Raw genomic sequence first — 23683 nt, 5'->3', positions numbered from 1 at the left:
TTGTATCAGCCATAGGATTCAGGCTATTTACTGAGCTCCGAGACAATGTATGACCAGATGGCACCCAAGGAGTTTACAGTCTGAAAGCTTGATTCTATTGAAACCAATGGTAAGAGCCCCATTGGTGTCAATGGCAGCAGAAATCTAACACTTGCTCATTGTCAGGCACAGTTCAAATACGTAATGCAGATAGGATGATGGTCCAAAATTTCAAGATGCATTATATTTATATCTGTTTTTCTAATCTTGGAGGATTACGAGGCAGAGCAGAAGCAGAGTATTCTAAGAAGGGATTTGACTGGAAAAGGAAATTATTTGGTTGCCAATGAGAGGGAAAGAGTTCCGCACAAGGCATGTCCACACACAAGTCTGGGGATATGGATAAGCTGCCACAGACTCTTGGCTCACCCTGTGATAAGCTCCTGTGGCACCTCTTAAGAAATTCTGCTAAAAGCAGTCGAGGTTGCAAGATAATCCAGTGTTCAAGAGGGAGCCAGTTCTTCAGTCACTAACTACTACGGTGACCAGATGTCCCATTTTTATAGGGACAGTCCCGATATTCAGGGCTTTTTCTTATACAGGTGTCTATTGCCCCACCCCCTGTCCTGATTTTTCACATTTGCTATCTGGTCACCCTACTAACTACTTCACAACAGCGAAATAAACTTATATTCTAGGAGTGAATAAGCCCTTGCTTGATCCGTGATGGCTGTTTTGCTATTCTACAGAGCTTTGAACCAGTCAAAACCAAAACACATGACACATGGGCCAGGTTAAAAATAGTAATGGAGGATGTGGGGCTCAATGTGCAGCAGAAAGAATCTGACTATATATACACGTTTCATACGCTGTATATAGCATTTCTGTTGTAAGTTATGCTAAACCTGACTATGGAAGAGTCTACACTTAAATTTCACTTCCACCAACATAACTGCCTCTTTATGCTGCCTTAATCACTCCACCTCCATGAGTGGCGTAGAGGCAAGGTGAATGTAGTTAGGTTGACGCAATGTCAGCGTCAACACTTTGTTGCTTACGTCATCTATCACTGGCTTTCAGGAGCCATCCCACAATGCTTCCCACTAACAGTACAATTGATACAAGCATTCCTGGTGAGGACATGCACCACCAATGCAAAGAGCAAAGTGTAGACTTTCACAAGCAATGTAATTACTGCAGCAGCTGTATGCTGATGTAAATTAAGTCGACAATTTTGTAATGTAGACATTTTCTATAGCTTTTTAACTCTCCAGGAAATCCCCCAAACAGTCAAAGGCTCAAATGTCACAATAGATTAAGCATAGACAGAAATCAGATTAAAATAAGAAATTATGTACAATTTATTTAGTAGAACTCTTGGCAAGGATTTAAACTATGTAGTTAGTAGTATCACTTCCTCTGGGCACCTTGCTACCAGCTGCTATCCATATTACCAATTGGGAGCTCAGATATATTGTAAACACTCATTGACTGAATGCCAATACCTTAGGCAGCAATTGTTGAAAGAACAGTATAGTATGAACTCAAACACTTAGGGCTTGTCTACACTACAGGACTATTTCGAATCTACTTAATTTGTGGATTCAATTTGTGTATCCATACTAAATACACAAATTCGAACTTCTGAGTCCACATTCACGGGCCAGCGCGGTGCACTGTGGGAAGCTATCCCACAGTTCAATGCATGCTGGGAAAATGTGTCGCCATTGAACCGTCAATCCCGCCTCCTCTCTTAAATCTGTTCGCGCCCTTCTCTGACGCCACAGCACTGCGAGCATGGAGCCATCATCGCTGCACTTATGGCCATTGTCAACTCCGTTATCGTCCACCTCTTCCACAGTCAGATGCTGAGAAACCGGGCGAGGAGGCTCCGCAGCACGGTGAGGAGAGTGGCGCAGACCTCTCACAAAGCAGGGTACGGGCAGTGGAGATCATGGTGGCAATGGGTCAAGTTCCTGGTGTGGAACGGCGATTCTGGGCCCGGGAAACAAGCACAGACTGGTGGGACCGCATAGTGCTGCAGGTCTGGGATGACACAGAGTGGCTGCGAAACTTCAGGATGCGAAGGACACTTTCCTTGAACTGTGTGACTTGCTGTCCCCTGCCCTGAGGCGCCAGGACACAAGGATGCGAGCAGCCCTGACTGTGCAGAAGCGGTGGCCATAGCCCTCTGGAAACTTGCCACGCCAGACAGCTACCGGTCAGTAGCGAACCACTTTGGCGTGGGCAAATCTACCGTGGGGATTGCTGTCATTCAAGTAGCCCACGCAATCGTTGAGCAACTGCTCTCAAAGGTAGTGACTGTCGGAAATGTCCAGGTCATCATAGATGGCCGATGGGATTCCCAAACTGCGGTGGGGCTATAGATGGGACTCACATCCCTATCCTGGCACCAGCCCACCAGGCCAGCGAGTACATTAACCGAAAGGGCTACTTTTCAATGGTGCTGCAAGCTGTGGTGGACCATAGGGGACGTTTACCAACATCAACGTCGGGTGGGCGGGCAAGGTTCATGGTGTTCAGGAACTCTGGTCTGTTTAGACGCCTCCAGGCAGGCACTTTCTTCCCGGACCACAAAATAACGGTTGGGGATGTGCAGATGCCTACAGTGATCCTCGGGGACCCGGCCTACCCGCTAATGCCCTGGCTCATGAAGCCCTATACAGGCGCCTTGGACACTGAAAAGGAACTCTTCAACTACCGGCTGAGCAAGTGCAGAATGGTGGTGGAGTGTGCTTTCAGACGTCTCAAGGGGAGATGGCGGACCTTACTGACTCGCTCGGACATCAGCGAGAAGAATATCCCCGTAGTTATTGCTGCTTGCTGTGTGCTCCACAATCTCTGTGAGAGCAAGGCGAGACCTTTTGGCCGCTTGGGAGGTTGAGGCAAATCGCCTGGCTGCTGTTTATGATCAGCCAGACACCCGTGCTGAGAGAATATCCCAGCGGGAAGCGATATGCATCAGGGAGGCTTTGAAAGCGAGTTTCCTCGCAGAGCAGGGTAACCTGTGACTGTCCACTTGATTTTAAGAGAGCCTGATCATAAACCAAGTTTTCCCCACTTCCCAAGGACGTTTTAAAACTAAGGACATGTTTTAGTAATTAATAATAAATCTTTCGTTGACTTTGCATTTCTGTTTCTTCGTTGAAACATGGAAGCATTCTGTGCTGGTTAAGGTGTGCACTGATGGGTGGGTTTGCAGGAAGGCGAGGTGCCGTCCTTGGATAGGGGTTACCATGATGGCTGTGGGTTTGGGCGTTGGAAGGGTGAGGGTGTGGGGAAGGGTGAGTATCTGCCCCTGGATGAGGTCTCTTTGGGGCTCGGGGCACCGGGAGGATCGTGACTACGGTCCAAATGCATGTGAAGGAAGCCTGCCTTTACATTCGGGATGTCAGGCACCAGGACCCTACACATCAAGGAAAGAGCCGGGCAGCATACACCACACACACTGTCCCTGGTGCCTAGTGACTGCAGTCTGTGTGTGCCCTGCAGTTGACCCTGCCCCAAGTCTGTACCCTGGTAATGTGGGCTATGCACTGTAATTAAAAATCCCCCACAAAGTCTTCTGACACGAAACGTGAAACAGAGAGTAACAGCAAACCGCTTTTAATAATGTTATACACAGTGGGGGTTGAAACTTGGATTTGGGACTGGGTGATCCTGTAAGGGAAGAACTTCTACAAATTTACAGCGAGAGGTGTCTTGTACATTAGCGCTCTGCTGCAGTGACAGTTCTCACGGCCCCTACCGCCTCCTTCTTGTCACTTTGGGTGAGGGGGACAGGACTTCTGGCGTTGGAGGGCGGTTGCAGATGCACTGCAGGGGCTCTCTCCTCCTGCCTGTGGTCTTGCAGAACATCTACAAGGCGCCGGAGCGTGTCCGTTTGCTCCTCATTAGACCAAGCAGCGTTTGAGTCGCCTGCTGGTCTTCCTGCCGCCACCTATCCTCCCGTTCCATGTGTGTGCGATGCTGCTGACACAGGCTCTCCTCGACTGTCTCTGCTCTGCCGCCTCCGCTCTGGAGCTGGCCATCAGTTCCTGGAACATGTCGTCCCTTGTCTTTTCTTCTAATCTGAGCCAGCCTCTGGATGGCGGGCAGTCCGTGAAGGAGCCAAGCTGTGTGATGCGAAAAAGTAGGTGATTTCCTTGAACAAATACATGTTTGCCAACAGTAAACACAGTCTAGTCATTTTCAGTTAAGAAGACCAAACAGGGACAAGTCTCAGGAGATCTCGGAACTAGTCCGAGATTTGAATACGCTCTCATTGGCGGCGCGATTGCACTGGATAGCGGAGAGACAGCTGCATCCCTCTTGCACAAAGTCCTGGTAAGCCTTACAGTACAGACTGCTTATCAGATAGTGCTTAGCTGTGCTCTCCTGCTGGAGGCAATGTGCAAAGCAGAAAAGATGCATCTCCCGCCAGTGAGCGAAAGACCCTGTATGCTTTTCCTCTGAGGCCTGCAACACGTGGCTGTTAAGCGAGGGTCATTCTTATGCAAAGTAAAACTCTGTTAAGCTAGGGTCATTGTTATGCAAAGTAAAACTCTGTTAAGCGAGGTCATTCTTATGCAAAGTAAAACTCTGTTAGCGAGGGTCATTCTTATGCAAAGTAAAAGTCTACCATGCACAATAGTAACAGTACACTAATTCCACTAATTAGATGCAGCACTTCCACAACGACATCACCCTGAGGCGTGTCAGGCGCACACAGAGAGAGCGGATGTTAACAGAAGCCCTGCACAGACCAGGACCCTACGCTGCCATGCTCGAGAGGCGATGGTCCCCTGTACCTGAGGATGGCATGGCGCGGAAGAGTGTGCTTCAACGGAGCACCCAATAAAGCACCTCTCCCAAGAAACCTCTTGCTGAGGCTTTTCCAGCTGCTCTCTGAGAGCTTTTTGAACTATCCCCAGAGGACTATTGCTCCATTCCTATATGTGTAGACCTGCTGTTTGTATAGTTTCATATTTAAAAATTTTTATATAGTATTTCCATTTTTATATATATCCCTGTTTCTTAAAAAATAAATGTTTCCCTGTTTGTAGCACTTACCGCCTGATCCTTCCCCTGATTCCGAGTCGGGGATCTCTGTGAGGGTGATGAAGAGATCCTGGCTGTCAGGGAAAGCGGGAGTGGGTTCGATGTCGCCTGCGCCGTCCTCAAAAGACCCTTCCTCATCTTCCCCATCGCGAACAGGAGGAGGAACTGTCACACTATTCCGTCCTCGGAGTCCACCGTCACTGCTGGGGCACTGGTGGCAGACCCACCTAGAATGGCATGCAGTGCCTCGTAGAAGCGGCATGTCTGGGGCTGGGCTCCGGTTGCCGCTCTGACTTTTGATACCCTTGTCTTAGGTCCTTCACTTTCACGCGGCACTGCATCGCATCCCGGCTGTATCCTTTCTCTTTCATGGCTTTAGAGACCTTCGCTTGTTGGAGCGCAGCACAGACTCCTCGCCCCACACAGCGATCAGATCCTGGACTTCCCGGTCAGTCCATGCTGGGGACCTCTTTCTATTCTGGGATTGCCGGACTCCTCTGCTGGAGAGCTCTGCATCGTTGCAGGTGCTGATGTGCAACCAGAACGTCAGATTCAAACCGCCCAGACAGGAAAATGAATTCAAATTGGTCATTTCCTGTGTGGCTGGCCAGAGAATCCAAGCTCGGACTGCTGTCCAGAGCGTCAACAGAGTGGTGCACTGTGGGATAGCTCCCGGAGCTGCTAAGTTCGATTAGCATCCACATACTCCACCTGCCGGGTGAAAGAGCCCTCTAGTTCGAATTAAATGGCTTCCTGGTGTGGACGGTTGAGCGGTTAGTTCGAATTAACGCTGATAAATTCGAATTAAAGTCCTAGTGTAGACCAGGCCTTAAAAATCCTGATTTAGGTAATGACAGGAATTTGATCTTAATAGTCCTCTTCCCGCCACCCCCCCCCCCCAATTTGTCCAGATCAGAAGAATACAAAGCACACAATTCTGCAAAATTGACAGTGTGGGCAAAGGTGATGCTTGGCAGGGGAATAGCAGGGGCAGTTACAGGTTAATACTGAGGTGCATAGGCAGAAAGTGAGGGGGAAGATCGCAGAGTTCCTGCCCACATCATGCTGTTCTCTAGTCCATGCATTTTGTGAGCAGTACATTCAACAAAAAATTAACACAATTTTAAAGTTTTACAAAAAAAATGCCTTAATAATGCGAGAACTACGCTGAACAAATGAAGTTACATCTGTGGAACGGATACTTCTTTAGAGACCATCCATTGGGATCTCTGCTTCAAGCACCAAAAACTCATGCTATTTATGTCTTGGCTGTTCCAATTCATTGTCATATATTTACTATGTGTTTCAAGGATTAACTATGTGTCTATTGACTGCAGCTGGAATCTATTAATTTAACAGCTAAGAATTCAAACTCAACCATTGATTAGTGCCAGAAGACTTACACCACTCAGGCTACATGAGGGACTCATTTAATATTGAAGATATCCTTCAGTGGAAACCTTTCTGCACACTCTGCCCTCTGTCTGTGTATTCATTTGAGTGACAGTGCAAGTATGATTAATAGTGTAATTACCTGCATACAATTGTAAAAAGGAGGATGTGACAGAGCACGTAGAGTGTGAATAACAGATTTCCATGTGTGTGTAAGGGGAGGAGTTAATAATTGAAACCATGCAAGTAATGACATATCCAGACCTTTTGCTCCACCAGGAATGTTACTCTTCCTCCATCTCCTCATTGCGACATTTCCACGGGAGGTTAATCTTTGCAAAATTGACCCCTTCTGTTATCATGCATATTAAATCAAACATCCAGAGCTCTGTTGAGCCCTTATGATGCTTGCCTCCATCCAAAGAAGGCCCAACCACAATGCAGACCTCTTCCCCAGCTCTTAGTGGTACTAACTCATGTAGTCTTTGCACTCTGGTGAGAGCAATGGTTTAATGGTGATGTCCCCTGCACTGCAGCTGAGGCTCACAATGGAGTCCTATGAATTAACTTGGAGACGCACAGGTTGAGTGCTTACAGATTCCAGAGTTTTGTTGTGAGCTGCAAGCTAATGAAAACATCGCTGTCCGTTTTTGGATAGAACTTGCACAGCTAGAACCACTTGAGAACAGATCTGTTCACTGCTGCTCATATTTCAGATCAACAAGTTCATCCTGGTGCCAAAACTATCACAGTATGCTAAAGCTTTTCCACAAAGCTGAATATTAGGCCTTTCCTATATTCAACCATGCAGTTTAGCAGAAGCAGTCTTGTTATGCAGTAGCAGTGCCAGAGCAAGTGTCTTCATAGAATCAACTATCACAATACATGAAGTTTGCCTTTATTGTTTCCCTCTATTAACTGCTACTTGCATTTTTCTCAGGTTATCAATTATTTTACAGCTACCTGCTGAAGTACTGCTATTTAATGAATTAGCAATAATAATATTTTAAGAGCAACCAGTTTTTAATATGGATAACAGACAGTAGCAGAGAAATGATTTGAAAAAAAATATTACAAGATTTACTTATGGGAAGCTAGATGGCTCAGATAACTGCTAATGGAAAACACACCTTCAAATCTTCATCATTAGCTCAGGCCTGCTCTGGTTGGTAGAGGCTGAAGTAGTTATAAACAGGCACTTGCACTGGCTAAGTACCAAGGTCAAAAAGATAGAAGACTAGGACACTGGAAATTGACCCCCTTGAACAACTAGTGGTATTGTTAATTGCCTAGAAATGTATAATATTGACTTTTGTGTGTCTATTTTCAAGCTTTAGGTGGCAATGTTAAGTTTGGATGGGCAGAGAAGCAACATGTACGATATGAAACCCTATTGTGAAAAGTCTTTGAGAATAATAAGTGCCACATTGTAAGTTCATGATAGATCCACAGGCCTGAAGTACCCAGGATAGTGATAGTTCAGCTGTTTTACAATGGGTCAAATCCTTTCCTTGCTCCAAGTTTGAGTGAACAGGCTGTGATGGGCTGAATCCCAACCACAGAAATGCCCTTTGAAAGAGAGAATCCCGCGCTGAGGGCTACAACCTTCCTAAAAGAGAAGGTCAGCAAGTAGATTTGCAATCCACTGGCTACAACCCTAATCAATCTCCAATAGCTTTCCATACCATCATGGATGGAGCCCAGCTCTATGGCACAGAGAGCCCGAACCACTGGTATTGGCCTCCTGCATCCTGTCCCTTTCCAGGGCCGCCCAGAGGATTCAGGGGGCCTGGGGTCTTCAGTGGCGGGTGTTCTTCCGCTCCAGGTCTTCGGAGAACTTTGGCGGTGGGTCCCGGAGCAAGTGAAGGACCTGCCGCCGAATTGCCGCCAAAGACCCAGAGCGGAAGAAGCTCCGGGTCTTTGGCGGCAGGTCCTTCACTCACTCCGGGTGTGTTCAGCGGCACTGAAGGACCTGCCGCCAAAGACCCGCCAAAAACTCTTGTGGGGGCCCCTGCAGGGCCCGGGGCCTGGGGCAAATTGCCCCACTTGCCTCCCCCCCCCCCCGGGCGGCCCTGCCCCATTCTATGTATGGCAGCACTTCCCTTGTTTTACCCACTGTATAATGGGACCTTAGTATCCACAGAGCAGGAGACCAGATTTACAGGCATTGAAATATTTCATATACTGTAATAATCTGACTGACCACCAAGCAAATCCAGATATGAGAGGCTCTAGCCTTCATTCACCTTAAGTATTACAGATCCTATAATACACAAGTAGTGCTCTTGTGAAAAAGTGAGTTGCAAACTTCAAACTGTTTGGTAGGTTTCTCTCAGAATATGACCTAGGTTCCCATTGTGATATCAGGAAGTGCATCTGTTAAGGTTAGCTATATAGTGGGGCTACCTTCAGTTCTTGTGTACAGACAAGTTCCAATTCTATATTCCAGAGGTAGAAGGCAGCCGCAGTACTATAGGGAGGGTTTAAAAGAAGTTACTAGCTAATTTTCCTGTGTGCTGTAAGAAGTGGAAGCAGTTGGATCTCAAGCAATTCGTATGCTAGACATGCCAACCATTGCAACACATTGATGATTGCTGCTGGTGTTCTTTACAAGATTAACATTCAAAGAGGTTCAGATACCAAATTATACCATGATTTCATGTATCACATATATAGTATAATATGAAACAAAAAAGCAGCTAAATGAAATTTATTCAATATGGTAACACTGAATATCCTGTACATAGAGCATTCAACAAGGAGTTTATGAGCAATCCCAAGCAACTGAAAGCTTCCATGGTGACTTACACAATATTTGTTTTGTATCATCTTTCTACTTACTCAAGACCCTCTTTTTCTGCAGATGCAATGTGATGAAGAGTTTACTGCATACAAGACATTGAAAGCATAAGACAAAACAACATTCAAGGGCACAAAGTGACTGTATTGATATATTTAGGTCCACTTTAATTCACAAAAGCAAGGATATTCAAAATAAGGTTAAAGAACTGGAAAGACGCATTAAAAAACACATTCCCTTTTTTTCTTACAAGAGACTTCATTTTTTGGCCTCCAGGAAAGGGCTGAATAATTTCATTGTAATCCCATGACATTCTCATAGCAAGTTTTAATGATGTGACATGGAAAATCTGAGAGATGTGGACACTGAGACAAGAAACAATATTGTTAAAATTATATCTCTAGTCAGAGGAACTGGATATGGATCGTCCAAGTTATGGAAGAAGCCAGGGAAGCAGAAAATTACCTTTGAACATTTTAGTGCCAAGGCTACATTTTAAAAACAATCAACACTGAGCCCACAGGCTAATGCTACAGATAACCAAATCCTCCTTGCAAAAACTCTGTTTATGTAAATTGTCCTAATATGTTAGAGTATAACTCCAGGATCAAAGTAAATGACTTGGGCAAAGTGCAGTAATGCCTGGAGTATAAAATGGCTCTGGATTAATGACAGTTCATTCACTCTTCATAGGGATTGAGAGCTTGGTTAGTCTTATTGTTTACGAGGGAACAGAGTATAAGCAGCGGCCAAATTTTCAAACATGAATGTCTACAGATAGACTTCTACATCCACATGAAGGCACCTACCTAAAAGGGGCATGATGGCTCAGCACCCATTTAGATACATTAATATGAATTTAAGAGGCTACCTTTATGCACTCACTTGCAAGTTGGGCCAGTACTCACAACCTTTTTAACATTTGAAATGTGACTTGTTTCTCTTACCAAAAGAGTTCTCCTGCTTGATTTTTTCTTTTGCAATGTCAGAAATATCAAGTACTCAATTTTTGCTGGATGACCTTGCAATGATCTTTAGAGGACCTGAACAGTGGACTGCCACAAGGCTAGGACCATAACTGCAGATAATTTAAGTCAGAATCTTTCCCTTCAGGGGGAGGAAGTGAGCTAAAGTACAATTTAGCCTTGTGAGACATTACTGTTTAGGTCCTCCAGGGCTACCCAGAGGATTCAGGGGGCCTGGGGCAAAGCAATTTTGGGGGCCCCTTCCATACAAAAAGTTGCAATACTATAGAATACTGTATTCTCGTGGGGGCCCCTGCGTGGCCCAGGGCCTAGGGCAAATTGCCCCACTTCCCACCCACCCCTCCCGCCCAGCCCTGAGGTCCTCCAAAAATTTTGCTAAAGTTCTCCAGCGGGGAGAGAACCCATCATCTCCCATGTTAAAAGCAAGCAGAAAATATTATTTTATTTTGAAGAAATCATTCGAGACTCTTCATAAAGAAGCAAGTTAAATTTTCAGCTGAAAGTCTTGTGCAACTGGTTTTGCATGAACACTAGTTTATCTTATCTTACCTCTTTTTTCAGGGAACATGCAGGCAGCACAGGCTCTAGGTTTTTTGCTGCCCCAAGCAAGAAAAAATCTTTGCCTGCCCCCCACCCCAGCTCTGGGCTCTCACCCCCACCCCACCAGTGCCCTACCCCACCGGCACCCCCTGCCACCCCAGCCCTGGGCGCTCTCTTCTCCCACCCCCAACCTGCACTCCCTGCTGCCCCAGTGCTGGGCTCCCCGCCACCAGTGCTGACTCCGCCCACTCCCCCCTCACCTCCAGCCAGTCTGGTGCTGGCAGGGTCAGGGTAAGCAGTGGGACTCCCAGGCCGTGCCTCAGCCCAGGGTCCCTCCAGCCAGAGCTCCTGCCTCCAGGACTGGCCAGGACCCGGGAAGGCAGAGCCAGGGGACTGCCCCAGCAGGGCGCTGAGGAGCCGGAGCAGGGTAGCCCCAGAGGGAGCGGAGCCCCAGAGAGCAGCATGCGGGCCCCGCACGGCAGCGCCCCTCCCTCTATGGCCCCGTTGCTGCTTCTGGCCACCCTGCCACAGTCCCTGGGCAGCTCGGGCCACTTTGCCCAGCCCCAGCTGCGGCGCTGGGGGCAGCCGCCCTGCGGCATCTGCAGGCAGCTCCCTGTGCCCTGCGGGCCAGCCCTCAGCCCAAGTGTCCCCCACTCAGAGCCTGCCCGGCCCAGCCACCAGGTGCGGGCGCTGCTCCCTCATGGCGCGAACCGCAGCACGATGCACTGCTGCTGCCAGGGCCGGCTCTAGGCTTTTGCCGCCCAAAGCAAAACAAAAACAAAAAAAGATGGCCGGAATGCTGCCCCTGAAAATGTGCCACCCCAAACACGTGCTTGGTTTGCTGGTGCCTAGAACTGGCCCTGCATGCAAGATAACTTAATATCTAGTGTTGCCCTTCTAACTTTTCTGAAGCAAGTATCTATAGTATGTTGCCTGTTGCTGTAATTATAAGAACATACAGAAGGGGATACACTTATGTATCCGCAGCCTGAAATTGCAGAATTTCAGTAGAATATTTAATATTTAAATTGCCAGAGATAATTGCATGCTGTTTAAATTTCACTAGCATGAAGAGGCTGCATATTAATATCCTTTAATTGCTATGTGCTGAAAGAGGACATGAACTGGCAAGCAGGCAACCTGTGATAAATGGCTAGTGAGCTTTGCTTTGAGTCTTAATGAGCATTGTTAATAGGTTTATATTTCATTTTAAATTGTGTTTTAAATTGGGCTTCCTCTCAAATTAGACCTCCCCCTAAGAGCCACACGTGAGCAGGGAGATACTGCCCACTGAATAGCTCCTGGATAAACAATACAATTTGACTCAGAAGATGACTTGCTTTCAACTAGAGAGGGAGCATTTTTAAATAAGGCTAAGTAAAGAAAAGGAAGTACAGGTTTGGGGAGAAAGAGACTTTGATCCTTCTGGAAAGTGGATCTTCACTAGCCAGATGCTAACAGAACCTCAACTGTACTGTTTAGTTCATTGTAACTTTGTTTATAGAGTTGATTTATTTTAATAAGAAAAATGAAAGGATTGTGCGATTATTGAAAGAGGAAGACTTATAAATTCATTATTAAAGAAGTTTGCTTAAACCTTGTTCTCTACTGCCCAGAATCTGCTGAGAACGGAAGAGTCAGGGGGCTTTACAAGAACAAGAGCTGGTCAGGGAAGTGCATGTTCAGAAGGACAGCAGAGTCCCCCAGACAGTCTCCCAAGGAACTCAGCAGCAGTGAAGGCAGTACTTAATTTGTAATGAAAGAGGTGCCAGGGCTCAAGCAATTAGGTGCTGGGGCTCAAGCAATGTTTTACATTCATAACTTGTGCAGCAAGCTCAGAGGTGTCAGGACTATGAACTGCAAAGCCTAGAAGCTTCAGGGCTCAGCCCTGACACAAATTAAGCACGGAGTAAAGGAGAACAAATAGCAAATGTCAGGAAGGGTGGTGAAGGAGTCAGAATTGGAGGAAAAGGTAGAGTTAACAACAGAGACCACACTAGCAACAGCTGGCTCCGAGAGGAAGGTTCGTCCAGTGGTTAGGGTGCCAGCCTCAACCTCGAAAGATCCAGGTTCAATCCTGTGCTCTATCAGACTTCTTAAATCACTTAACCTCCATACTGCAGCTTCTCATCTGTAAACTGGGGATAACAGCTTTTCCCTAACACAGGGGTGTTGTGAGGGTAAATACATCAAACATTGTGGGGTGCTCAGATACTATGGCAATGTTGGGTATGTCTACACAGTGAGTTGCAGCAAGTCTCAGACCCTGGGCAGACAGACTTGGACTATGGTGCTAAATCAAGCTACAATGTCTACAGAGCTGTGACGCTGATGCCTAGAGAGCAACAACATCCATATAGCTCTTTTTAGCCCCGTAGTGCAGCCCCACAAGACTAAATCTGTTGACCCTGAGTCTGAGACGCACTGCCACTCACTGTGTAGATGTACCCAGCAGTACCTATGGGAGATAGAGGGAAAGGAGAACTCTGAGAGCATTACTAGCACTGTCCCATTACTGATGTATACCAAGTCTGTTTAATGTGATACACCTAGCTAATGAATGTAATAGGCTAGCAAATCAGCTACCAAACAGGACTGTATTTATGATCATGATTTTCTGCAACTGCAGGAATTGTACAGTTGCTTTACCCAGGAGCAATTCCATTAATCTTGCATTTGAATTGAAATGAAAGCAGGACTAAATGGGGGAAATTGGTACTTTGATATTAGTAACCACAATTGCCTGCAAACAACTCACAGTTGTGCAGCATTATACACAGCCACCCAATTACATTAGTCACTGAACCCTAAATGTTGTATTTTTATAGGGCCTGCTCCTGTGAGGGGCTCAGCACATGTAGCTTGCATTGTCTTCAAAGAAGTCATAAAATTACATTTTGGTTTACAGTGCTTGAAAATTAGTGAATGGTCACATAAAGACTATCAAACTTCAAAGATTCTGAACAATGGGTAAAATTAGGATTGCATATTTAGTTTTAGTATTGGCTGACTTTGAAAGAATGTTTACTATATACATTTACCCTTGCATTAAATTTCCTAAAAGCACCTATAGTGATTTTAAGGTAGTTGATCATACACCTCCTGAGACCAGTCCTGAGCCATCTTGAAAAATCAACAGACTTTCTTGCAAAGCCTATAACCCTCATGAGGAGAAAACCTCTCTTCTTTTTAAACTCTGGAAGAACACAGATTAAGACCCCAGCTTTCTAATGAGCTCCATATGGGCAGACCCCTCCACACGTGCACACACACAGAGTCCATCTGACTTCACCATGAATGAAAATAAAGTTACCAAGGTAAAACATAAGGAGATTCCCCCACCTGAAATTGACTCAGCACTTGTGTATGGTGCTTTGGCTTCTTAGAAGTAGTCTCCTCTTTTGTCCCTCCAGCAGTCCCTCTTGCAGCACTTCCTCTGAGCACCTGTACAAGGAGAAAGCCAAGCTGGAGTTAACCCTTTGGGTACCAAAGACACACCAGTGCTACCACAACCTATCACGCTTGTGTATAGAAACAGATTTCTTGAACTCTTTGTGGATATGAGTTATAGGGCAGATTTTCAAAAGAGCTCAGAATCCAAGAGCTCCCACTGAGAACAACAAACCTTACCAAACTCTTTGGAAAGGCCAGCCCTAATTGTGAGTGCAGTGCTTCCCAAAGCCTGAGTCACTAATAATAACTTATAGCTGGATCCTGTAACTGAATCTGCCCATTCAGAGCCTTGTAAGACTAAGGCCTTTCTGTCATAACTAGTATCATACCCTACACAGATAACAGAAATTGCCAACTACTTAGAACTATCATTTTATTTCTTTCACAATAGCATACCATCATTTCAGTTATTCTAACCCACAGAAACATTAGACTCAAAGCAGTCTTTTAAGTAATGTGAAAACAAAAAGTTATCTGATATTCAGGCCCACCAACAGGGCGGGGGGGAGTAAAGGGCACAATTGCCCAGGGGCCCCTGGCAGCGCAGCAGAACTAAGGCAAGCTTCCTACCTGCCCTCACCTCACATGCTGCCCCCACTCTGAGCACTGACTTCACAGCTCCCATTGGCTGGGAACTGCAGGCAATGAGAGATGCAGGGGCAGTGCCTGTGAAAAGCAGCACGTGGAGATCCTCTGAGCCCCCTGCCTAGGAGCCACTACCAGAGGGGTGTGCTGGTTGCTTTCAGGAGCTGCCTGAGGTAAGCACCCACCCCCTGCCCCAGCCTAGAACCCGCACCCAGACTCCCTCCCAGAGCCCAACCCCTCACCTTTTCTGCACACAAACTCCCTCCCAGAGCCTGCACCCCACACCTCCTCCTGCACCCCAATCACCTGCCCCACCTCAGTGCCTGCACACAAACTGCCTCCCAGAGCCCGACCCGTTACCCCTCCCACACCCAAACTCCCTCCCACAGCCTGCACCCACTCCTGCACCCAAACTCCCTGCCCCAGCCTGGTGAAAGTAAGTGACGGTGGGGGAGAGTGATCGACAGAGGGAGGGGGTGGGGTGAGCAGGGGGCGGGGCCTTGGAGAAAAGGTGGGACAGGGACATGGTCTCCGGCAGGCATGTGGAACCCCTGGTTGTGCCAGAAGAGTGCGCCCAGCAGCGCAGCCAGCAGCTCGCTGGGCACCAGCCAGCGCAGGCACAGCACCGCCCAAATGTCAGGCAGACCACATCCACAACTTATGTGTGCATGGGGGCCTATTGACTGTTCTGCCCTGGGCCCAGAATTGCTTTCGGCAGGCCTGCTGGTACTAGGAATTATTTTTACCTAGAGTTTTTAGGTCAAAAAGTCAGACAAAGTTTTCATACATGTAACAGCAGACATTTTTTAAGAACCTAGACTTAACTTTAAACAGATCATAGTACCCAACTGACTAGTGACTATTTTTATTTGTCAGAATGTACTCTTTAAAAAATTGGGTTGCAATTTAGCAGAGTCTGTTTTTTCCTTCTTTCATACTTTATTCAAAATTTCTCCTTACTCAAATGGCCAAAATTTATGAGGGGTTAAAGCTACCTAATAGGATTGCAGGTGCTCAGACCTCCAGTAAAAATGGCCTCTCTACTACTTGGGGAATAGATACTCCTTGCAAAGATGGCTGCCCTGTTTTCCTTTGTTTTCAAGATGACTAAATCAAAAGCTGTTTTTAAAAATATTTCTTCACTGTGAATTAAGCCATTAAAATACTGGAAAGTAGGAGTTTTACTATGTGCAAACATAAATACCCCTCATATGGGTAATCAATAGGCTTTGTTCTCTAGCCAACTCTCCAGAAAGGGAGTGTTGCCTAGTGGTTAGATTGCATCCCTTCTGATGCTTGAGGGGATGAAGCTGGGGTTCACCATGTCACAGACATGAGTCCTATTCCCAGCATTGCTAGAAATGATTTTATAAAACCTCTCTGTTAACTTACTAGTAAAATTGGATGGCTGCTTCCTAAGGTAGGGGTGTAAGGTACTGCTCAGCTTGTGTAGTAAAGTTCATAGAAATATAAAAAGCAGGGAGAAGAAGAGATGAAATTTGAACTTGTGATTGCCTGCATTCCAGCCCAGGACAATGTCCACCAAGATACAAGGTAGTTTGCTGGGGATATTGCCCTCTCCTCCTTAGCCAAAACTGGAAGCAAGACTCAGCTGAAATGCAGTACAATTAAGAGCTCTGCTTGCTCTGTGAGAATGAGGCCACCCCTAGCAAAGAAGACAGCCACAGTCTATGCTTCATAGACTAGTAAGGAAACTGTCAAGCCCATGCACCTCAGCTCAGTTGTGGAGCAGCAGCAGAGGTGCCTCCAAGAGAGACACTTACAAATTCTAGTGCTGGGGGGTTCTCCAGCCTCTGAAGCTTTGCAGCTTTAGCAGAGGCTCCTCTGTTCTCAGGAGCTGTGGAACTTGACAGGAGCCCCATACCCCAGGTATGTAGACACTGTGCTGCTGGATTGACAAACTGGCCTCCATACACATACACACAGTTAGCCACCCAACCCCTCTTCCTCTCCCCTTCCCCACTTCAACCATACCTGCTCTCTCCATATCCCCACAGGCCATAGAGAGGACAACATCTCTTCCCCCACCCCGTTTCATGTTTTCCCATAACCATCCTACACTAGCTGTGCTTAGGTAAAGGGGATTAAGGCTGGTTAAGTGTGACGTCCCCCAAGGCAAACCCTGAAGAGCAAAGAACAAGTGACGGGATGCCTCAACACACCAATCTCCCTCACAGGACAATGCAAAGCCTTCATTACAACTTTGGCAACATCAGCACACATTAGGGTGACCAGACAGCAAATGTGAAAAATCAGGACGGGGGTGGGGGGTAATAGACATCTATATAAGAAAAAGCCCCAAATATCAGGACTGTCCCTACAAAATCGGGACATCTGGTCACCCTAGCACACATTCATGGGTGACATGCACACAGGTTAAGTGTGCCATGTGCTATGCCTTTTTGAGGGAAATATGAGGTCATAAATAAGGGTTTTGTGTTATACTCAGAGGGAGATTAATGCAGTGTGTAAAAGTTTTCTTAGCAGCTGGAAATAGAGGGAAGACAAGTGCAGTCTGGCAATCAAAACATGCTCTTTAGGTACTATGGTAGGGCTAAGAAGGGCCCATAACTTGCTCTTCCCTTGTTATCTAGGGCTTGTGCTGAGGGGATGTCACCCTGAGGCCTTGTCTTCACTGCTAAAAAAGGTACATCTTTTACCTCAGGATAACTCATGTGCATGAACTATCCCAAAATAAAAACACAGTGAAGACATGGCACTTCAGTTTTACCATGAGGTAAAAAACATACCTTTTTTAGCAGGGAAGACAAGGCCTACTCCCATGTAAATGAAGTTTGGGTGGGAGGAGAGGGTTTCATAGAATTAAAATATACATAATGTATACTTCAGTTATGGACCCCACTAAACTCCACCCATACTAATGTCATATCTATTTCCATAGAAACGGCATCTGTTATTATTTCAGCAAAATTCCCATGGGCCTCAATCGGGGTTTTGACCGAATAAGGTCTGTAGGCGTGAACTCATAGTAACTAAGAGCATGTTTCCAAAGGAGAAGAAAGCAGAAGGGATTTATGAAAATGACAAAATGAAGAACAAAAAAAAACTGATTAGACTGACTCTAAATGGCACAAGCAAACTATGTGATGTTGCTAGGTTTATTTCCACTTGTTTGGAAAAATTGGCATAATTCCCTCTTGGCTCTGCCTTCAGTGATTAATATAAACGTTCTAAACTCATGACAATAAAAATACACCACACCATCACAGGGTGTGAAAAGTGTGGGGACAGATTGATATTGAGTCCATTACCTAGAGAATACATAGCAGCTGATCTTTCATGGCCTTTATCTTTACTCATGAGGAAAGGCAGGATACCTTAACTGTGGTAAAATCACTTACAATTACCCCTCATTTCCTCATCAAATATTGTACCATCATGTCATGCATTTTTACATGCTGATCCCGCAGCAGTCTCTTGTCATAGGTTCTTTACCGTTCGGGCAGCAAAATGGATTCATGCTATGAAAGGAGGAATGCTGAATTCTGTGTGAACAGTTCATTTCATTTTTTTCCACCTTAAACTACAGGAAAATGTGCCAAGTCTGTACTGAATGGAGTTCAGTGTAAATACATCTTTCTGGGGTATTATTGGATTTTAGAGTTTAGCCTTTAACTAATCCAGAAACACAAATGACTAATTGTGCAATGTTGTTGTAGCAGTGTTAGTCCCAGGATATTATATAGAAAAGATGTGTGATGTAATATCCTTTATTGAATCAACTTCTGTTGGTGAAGGAGACAAGCTTTCAAGCTCTACAGAGCTCTTCTTCACGACTAGGACTAAGCTGGGAAAGGAAATCAGAGTGTCACAGCTAAATACAAGGTGAAACAGATCGTTAAGCATAAGAAGTTAACACATGTTGCAAGAAACCATTCAAAATCAGAAGACAAAGGAAAATTAGTGGGTTGTATAGTGTAATGAGACATAAAACCAGTGTTTCTACTGAGTCCATGATTAGCAGAGTTATGAATTTAAGCTCCAGGGCTCATCTTTTGAAGGTGTTATAATTGTACAGTATCAAACTCAGATAAAGGATGAGGATGAATTTTGTGGGGGGAAATGTTTAATTATCAGACGCATTCCCTGTGCCTAATACAGTAGTAGATTGTTGAAAGAGCCTACATCTGGTTAGGGAGGAAATTTTAATCAAAGTAATTAGCATCAAATTAACTTCGGTCTCACCTTTAGCCAGGCAAGCATAGCACTCTCCCTTTATCAACTGCCCTCTGGTGGAAGACAGCAAATTAGAAAGAGGAATCACATATACCACTACACACAATGGCCAACACATGTTTCTAATTGACAATAAAGTGGGCAAAGGGGTCTTTTTGTTATAGACAGTGCCACTTGCAACTAACGTGGTGCTTAGTAAATTAGGAGGAACAAACTATGAAATTCTTCAATATGGATTTAGAAATAGCTCTTGATCTGGCTAATAGCACGTAGGGGCTTTACAGCTGGCTATGTAACATTTACAAGGCAACAATAGAACATTGTGTACATTGTCAGGTGTCTGACCTGTAACTTAACTAACTTTTGACAGTTGCTCCGTTTTACATCCTTTCCAATAATGTTTCAAAAGAGGTGTCACATGACCTTTCAAAATGCAGTTTGGGAACATGCTGAATTGATTTCTAGATCTGTTTTTTTTGCTTGCCAGGTCAACAAAGCGGGGCTTTGGGCACCACAGGAGTTCCTGATTCAACCTCTGGCAGCAGGAGCATCTCCTATTGCACCATACCAACTCCTGCAGTCAGGCAAAGGAGTGATCCCGATAGGTTCCAAAGGTAGTTGCATCTAGCTCTGTTCAGCCAAAACTATGGGATCTTGAAGAGGAAAGATGGACTATTGTTTGAGGACACCAATTAAAAAAAAAAGGACTGATTGTTTCTCACAACATCTCAGCTATTTTCAACACAGTAACAAATAGCTTAGGGCAGCAGTTCTCAAATTGTGGATCAGGACCCCAAAGTGGGTCGTGACCCTGTTTTAATGGGGTTGCCAAGGCTGGAGTTAGACATGCCTGGGCACAGGGCCGGAGCCAAAACCCTTGGGCTTCAGCTGTGGCCCCCCTGCTTGGGGCAGTGGGGCTCAAGCAGGCTTAGGTTTCAGTTTCCCCTCCTGGAGTACCCGCTCCTAGAGTCAAATTTTTGTTGTTAGAAGGGAGTCGCAGTGCAATGAAGTTTGAGAACCCCTGGCTTAGGGTAAATTAGCATTTCAGTCTAATTTCTGAAAATTAGATACACTTCCTACAAAAGGAGGGCATTTATGTCCAAGACTTGCAAAGATTAGAAGACAATAAATATTTGCACTGATTTAATGAAATGCCTTTATGGGAAACAGAGAAGTTCTTTTTGTAATTATCAGATTGTAAAAGAGTAGGATTCTTCCCCTTGCCTTCTCCTTCATTTTGGCGACAATCTGGTACTTTTTCACCTTTTGAACAGGCTTATTTGTAGCTTTCCTGCAGCGTTTATACTAGTTAAGATGACCCATCCTGCCAGAGAATAAACAGCTGGAAAATAGTTCATCTAAAAAATATGTGAATGTCACAAATGAACTTGAAATTTTTTTTGTGATTGAAATTTTCACAGAAGAGAAAACCCTAACAGTTAAATGAGCAGCTCAGATACACATTCTTGGACTAGCTTTCAAGATACTTGAAACCACAGGATACCATACTTCAGAAGAATTTTAACTACCTATTGTATCACAAAAAGAACCAAAGTTACATCAGCAAAGCAGTTCATAAGTTATATTCTGTAGAAAAAAATCTTTATAAACCAAAAAGCAAAAACCACAACTTGAAGAGACATTTGCTTGAAGACTCTGTCCTGGACATACTTGCCAGCAGACAGGACATGATCAAGAATGTGAGGATTTATAGGTGTGAAGGACAGAGGAGCTGACAGTGATCATATAGTTTGAAACCGAACTAGTGAATGCACATTTACTTAATTTCACCAGTGTAAGGATTGGGGTCACAGATTTCAGAAGCACAAGGATATTGGATTTCAGAAAAGCAAATTTTGAAGATTTAAGAAATCGCCATAAGATTCAGTGGGAGGAAGTAGCCAAATAGTGTACTGGAAGGAAGGAGGCTGGGGAATGCTGAAAGACTACCTTTTTTATGATGAGAAAGAATGCAAAGGACAAGAAATGGCAAGCGAGGTTTCAGATGGGACTGCTCAGATACGATGTTAAAAACAAAACCAAAAAAATCCTCTCTATTGCAAATGGAAAATGAGGAAGGCAGATGATCAAAAATACATACTCAATTAAGGTTTGCAGGAAAAGTTAAGGGCAACATGAAAGTACAATGAGTTAATGTTAGCCAGAGGGCTGGGGAAAGAAATATAGCAGGGATAAAGAAAGGACCAAAGGGAGGTTGATGGAATTAACAACTCAAATGGCAGAGACACTGAATTCCTTGTTTCAACAAGAAAAATAAAGAAGAGTAGCAACACTTAGGAAGTGAGGATAACATAGAAACAGCTGGTTATAAAGAGCTGGGAGGGGAAATTTAGAAAACTTGAATAGCTACAAATCTGTTGGCGCAATATTATGCACCTTAAGGGGTTGGAAGCAAGTTAACTTACTATGCCACTCACAGTCATTTCTAAAAAAAGCCAATGTTGTACTGATCTTTTAGAGAGGGAAACATGACTAGGCAATTAACAGCTGTACAAGTCTGGCTTCTATATTTGGTGAAATAATAGAATAGATACTGAGAAAACAATCCCTAAACAGCTACAGGATAATGGAACCATGAGCAAAAAGTAGTAAGTGTTTATGAAGAACAGTCCTTGCTAGATGAACAGTTTTATACAATTGCAGAATTAGTGGATGAAGGAGAGGTGATAATGTGACATCTGGATTTTAGTAAACAATTAGATATAGGGTTTCTAGAAATCTCCTACAGCTAATTAAAGCTAGCTGGTATACATAAATGCTATCAAGGGGCTTGGAAACTGGCTAAGGAACTGTAAACAAAGGTTTATGATAAATGCCAAAGTACTGAGTTATAGGGAAGTATCTAGGGAACACTTCTGCCCTTGCAGAAGGATAACCTAATGGTCTTCTTCCATCCCTTTGAACTATGGTTCTAGGATAAGCCCCTAAGGGATAAGCCAGAGGGAACTTGTTTTAAAATCTGGTGTTCTCTATCAAACAACTGAAGTCCTAACTGCTGTCATCTCAGAGGCTGGAATCAGGGATTTTAAAATTTGTTCCCACACTTCATATAGTCTTAAATATATTTCTTAAATTCCCAACATATTAATGAAACTTAGAAGGAAAAAATGCTGCAATATCAGCATTCGTTCTTCTCTTAAAGATAAGAGGCCATGTTATTTCCTCCTGTTCCATGTGCTTGCACTAGTCGGGCTATGAAAATTAGCTGGAATTTGTCTCTAACTGGCCAGCTGAAAATTCCCCAGCATCGGGGAGCTCTCAGATTGCATTTAGCCAGCTCCTACACAAACTCTGGCCTCCGAGACATAGGGACAGAGAGGAGCATATTTGCACACTACCAATTTAACTGGCATTTGGGCCCTTGAGGACAATAGCCAGCTAGTGTAAGTTAGAGCAGTGGTTCTCAAACTAGGGCTGCCACTGGTTCAGGGAAAGCCCCTGGTGAGCCGGGCCGGTTTGTTTACCTGCCGCATCTGCAGGTTCAGCTGATCACGGCTCCCACTGGCCGCGGTTCGCCACTCCAGGCCAATGGGGGCTGCAGGAAGTGGCGCGGGCTGAGGGATGTGCATGATATTATTCAGACATGTTCCAGTCTGGGGAGTGGAGCATAAGTTAGAGCAGCCTCAAGGCAGATCACGGCTCCCACTGGCCGCGGTTCGCCTCTCCAGGCCAATGGGGACTGCAGGAAGGGCGGCCAGCTCGTCCCTCAGCCTGCGCCACTTCCTGCAGCCCCCATTGGCCTGGAGTGGCGAACCGCGGCCAGTGGGAGCTGTGATCAGCTGAACCTGCAGATGCGGCAGGTAAACAAACCGGCCTGGCCCACCAGGGGCTTTCCCTGAACCAGTGGCAGCCCAAGTTTGAGAACCACTGACTTAGAGCAGCCTTGAGGCTGCTCTAACTTATGCTGGAGCAGCTTGAGAAGAAGGTAACTGAACTGGCACCCTGACTATACCTCCTACTACACTGAGCAAATCTCAACATAAGAATAATGGTAAGGATTCATGAATCTCCACATAATCTCCACTCCCCAGACTTGGAACATGTCTGAATAATATCATGCTGTGGAATGTTATAACTTTACATACCATGTTGCCAAACATATTTTATCAGGACGATATTGACCAGTGAGTTGAGTTTACAGATGATACCTCACAAGACATACTTGTACAATGATTATGCTAATACTGTAGTGTGCAAGGGTACAGACAGTCCCATGGGCTGACTGAGGAACACTGCAAGGACCGAATTGATCCCTGAGGCTGGCCCAGAAAACAGAGCAAGATCTAGAGAAAGACTGAACAGGAGGCGGGATACTCCCTACAGAGAGAAATTCCCAGGGAGCAAAGTAGGCTCCTGTTGGAGGAATCCTGAAGATATGGTTTGGAAATGAAATCAGATTACTTCAGTAGTCCAAAGGAGCAAAATAATTATTCAGTTTTGTAAGGATTTTCATTTAGACCTTCTGGTTATCCATGACAGGGTTGGAATTTTATGTGACTTGGCCAGAGGGCGGAGCCCCAGTGAAAGGCAAATGGCCAGCAGGAGATGCTGGAACTAAGGATACCAGCGACACTATGCATGGATGCCAGGGGGCGCTCTTAGGATGAGTACTCTACCTCACCTAGGGTTGCCAATTTTCGTTGGATGT

The 23683-nt window shown here is 45.2% G+C and overlaps 1 protein-coding gene across 1 annotated transcript in view; it reads right to left on the bottom strand.

The window, feature by feature from the left end:
* ARHGEF4 (Rho guanine nucleotide exchange factor 4) overlaps positions 1 to 23683 on the bottom strand; it is a 330462-nt gene that overhangs the window by 272587 nt on the left and 34192 nt on the right. Inside the window, 1 exon segment of the mRNA XM_039487676.1 lies at positions 14101 to 14202. The gene's annotated coding sequence lies outside the window, so the exon portion shown is untranslated.

Source organism: Mauremys reevesii, linkage group 9 (assembly GCF_016161935.1).
Source record: "Mauremys reevesii isolate NIE-2019 linkage group 9, ASM1616193v1, whole genome shotgun sequence".
NCBI classification, from domain to species: Eukaryota; Metazoa; Chordata; order Testudines; family Geoemydidae; genus Mauremys; species Mauremys reevesii.
This window is presented reverse-complemented; position numbering and strand designations above follow the sequence as displayed.